The sequence below is a fragment of the Pteropus alecto genome, unplaced genomic scaffold (genome assembly GCF_000325575.1).
Source record: "Pteropus alecto unplaced genomic scaffold, ASM32557v1 scaffold461, whole genome shotgun sequence".
In the NCBI taxonomy this organism is placed as follows: Eukaryota; Metazoa; Chordata; class Mammalia; order Chiroptera; family Pteropodidae; genus Pteropus; species Pteropus alecto.
This window is the reverse complement of record NW_006431079.1, coordinates 4,236,415-4,239,786: the sequence shown is the minus strand read 5'-3', so window position 1 is coordinate 4,239,786 and position 3,372 is coordinate 4,236,415. Positions and strand designations below refer to the sequence as shown.

At 42.0% G+C, this 3,372-nt stretch overlaps 1 long non-coding RNA gene across 1 annotated transcript in view; it reads left to right on the top strand.

Moving 5' to 3' along the window:
• Positions 1 to 1,298: 1,298 nt before the first annotated feature.
• Positions 1,299 to 3,372, top strand: part of LOC112469464 — a 4,936-nt gene continuing 2,862 nt past the window's right edge. The window contains exons 1-3 of the long non-coding RNA XR_003042621.1: positions 1,299 to 1,383; positions 2,070 to 2,202; positions 2,284 to 2,560. This is a non-coding gene — a long non-coding RNA (uncharacterized LOC112469464). The remainder of the gene's footprint in view (positions 1,384 to 2,069; positions 2,203 to 2,283; positions 2,561 to 3,372) is intronic.

The following is a 3,372-nucleotide window of genomic DNA, read 5'->3' as shown; positions in this document are numbered from 1 at the left end:
AAGAGAAATACAAATATCATGCGGAACAGAGATACTGTTTCAGCACTATGATGCTTTCTCTCCCCAGAGGCAAAGAGCAGAGGGAGCCAAGGCAGAACCAGCAGCCACAATATGGGATAAAATTATAGGAAGCATCAAACCCTAATGAGAGAAACAACCCAAATGTTCATCAATGGATGGATGGACAAACAAAATGTGACATATACATGCAATGGAATACTATTTAGCTTTAAGAAGGAATGGCATTCTGATACATGCTACAACATGGATGAACCTTGAAAACATTATGCAAGTTAAAATAAAACAGACACAAAAGGACAAATACTGTAGGATTCCACTTATATGAAGTACCAAGAATAGGTAAATTCATAGAGATAGAAAGTAGAATAGAGGCTACCAGTGGCTGTGGGGTAGAAGGAATGGGGAGTTATTTTTTAATAGGTACAGAGTTTTAGTTTGGGATAATGGTAAAGTTCTGAAGATAGATGGTTGCACAACAGAGTGAATGTACTTAATGTCACTGAGTTGTATACTAAAAAAGGGTTAAGATGCTAAATTTTATGTTATGTATATGTTATCACTAAGCACTGCCTCCCGCAAAAAACCTAAACCTAACAAGAGAGGCAGGGCAGCATGGTGATTTAGAGCATGAGCTCTGATGCCAGGCTGTCTGGGTTCACAATTTGACACTGTCTCTTCATTAGCCATGTGCCATTAGATAACTTACGGATGCTCTCCATTATGCATCTGCAAAATGGGGGCAAAACAGGGCCGTAACAACATCTATAGTTCCTAGAGCCATCATGAAGATTAAAACTAGTAGATCTACTTACTTAGTATTAGAACGATGTGGGACACATATTCCCATATAATTGCTAGCAAAAAAAAAAAAAAAAAAGAAAGACTATCTTGGTTTCTCACAAGCCATCATTAAGATGGGGATCAGCAATAGTCAAAGTCAGGGGACTGGAGCATTATCCTTGTGTGGCAGATTTACAGGGAGTCATAAGGTTGTTGGCAAAGATGGAGAAATTGTGTATCTAATAGTATCCAGCCAAGACAGCCTGATTTTATCATAGAAACTGTCTTGCCAGCAGAATGGGAAACACTGAAAACCTACCGACTAAAGCTCTACATCTCCCAAGAGGATGCTGGTCAGAGTGGCTGGGGCTCGATTTTGCCACTGTCCATTGTCAGCACTTCTAAGGTTGACCAGTTCCTCTCCAAAGCATGTGAATATCCCAACTCCTTTGGGTGACCTGCTTCTCTCTGCCCCATTCTAACATGTATTCTCTTTACAGTTTAGTTCCCTGAGACTTTTATTTTCTCTGGAAGGAGACATGGAAAATGACAGCAGCCTGATTTATTGGTGGTTGCAAAATTGTGAGTGAAATATTTTGTGTTGTTACTGGAACTATAATGGCTGTAAAATATAAAAACAGACTTTAAATAACTCATTGTTGCTCAGTATTTTCCCATTTGTAAGCAATTTTTGGTTGGATATGTCTGATTGTTCAGAGCACTGCCTGCAGCATGAGTAATGAGATGTGAAAGGGATGCTGGATCAGGCCACTGGGTCCCATATTCATTCCAGCTTGTTACCCATCTCTGGGTTGTCTTCAAACCCTAAGTGAGTGTAATGAGGGACTTGATGTGGTGTCTGAATGTATGATGAGCCCCATTCATTTGCTTTTGCACTCCAGTAAACAGCTGTTGAACTTCTTCTGAGTGGTTTATTCTTAGCTTTATGTGGCTTGAAGTTACTTCAAAACCAGCAATGCTGGTTGTGTGTGCGTGTGTGTCTGTGAATCCACACCCCCTGGGGCAGGAGCTGCTGCCACTGCTCTGAGAGTGTAATTCCCAGATATGGCTTCATCTGAATGAATGGGTGCCTTTAAATCTTACCTTATGCTACGTAGTGGCTGGGTCTCCCTGGATGGTGCTGGAGTATGAGATGAACTCTACTTCTTATGCTTGGTTGGTAAGGAGGGGAAGGCCACAGCTGAGGCTGGGCTCCCCTAGAGCATGGACTAGCAGACACTGACAGTCTGTTATTCACACCCCTCCAGGATAACTGAGTCAGAGTGCCTGGGCCACCCTACCTCTGCTCGGATGTCTGAGGATGTTTTTTCAGAATTGCAGCGGGCCAGAAGTGCTGTGGACTGAACACTCCTGGAAGAATCCCACAGACAAGGACTCTTGGTAACTGGGGCATAAACAGCCCAGCTCCCTCACCCACTGGGTGGGACAATGATGAGACATGTGCTTTATTTCATTTTTCAGATTTTTCCTGTGGGATTAAGCTCCAGTTGCCCACTGCAGGTGCCGGCTCAATACGCACTTCTGACAGGCCGCCCTCCCCCTGCTGTGTCACTTTCCCACCCCTCTACTACTGGTACCGGAACCTTCCAAAGGCACCCACTGCAGCCGAATCCCTGTCTCAAGGTCTCCTTCTGGGAGAAGCCACAGTAAGGTAGACGATGTCAAGAAGAGAGCACAGGATTTGAAAGTAGAAGATCTGGGCTTCGTCCTGGCTCTGTCACATGTCACATGACTTTAGGTAACCGCCTTTAATCTCTCTGAATTATAGTTCCTTTAATTATACAACCAGAGCATAATGAATAATGTAGCTTATTGTCTGCAGAAAGGCCCCCTCCAATATTCCTCTACTTTTCTTATTTATGTTCATACTAAATCTGTGTGCCACTCAGCATTGTTATGAAAAACTGCAGGGTTTTAGAATTTTTTTTGTGGCTAATTCTTTCTTTATGATTTTTTTATCCCTGTCTCTTATTATCAAAATTTTCAAACATAAAAAAAAAAAGTTTAAAAAATAGGCCAATAAACCCTGGACTTTGATTCAACAATTTGTAAACATTTTGCCATATTTGTATTATCTGTTGGTCTATCTGTCTATCATCTATCTGTCTCTCTTGCTATTTGAAATTAATTTCTAGACCCCATGACACTTTATCCCCAAGTACTTCAGCATACATTTCTCAGCGAGGCCAATGTCTCACACGCACAGCACCCTTCCTGCACCTAAGCAGATTAGCCTGATTTCTATGTCATCTAACATTCTGTCTGTATTCAAATGTTCCAGTTGTGCCAGGAATGTCTTTTATAGCTTATTTATTTTTTAGCCAGAATCCACTCTAGTTTCATTACTGAATGCTTTTGCTTAGAAACTACCATTGTGGCTTTGATTCTGTGTGCGTGCGTGTGTGAGTGTGTATGTGTGTGTGTATGTGTGTATGTGTGTGAGAAAGAGAGAGAGTGAGAGACAGAGACAGAGAGAGACAGAGAAAGACAGAGAGAGTCAGAGAGAGAGATGAGGGAGGGAGAGAGAGAGAGAGAGATAGAGAGAAATAG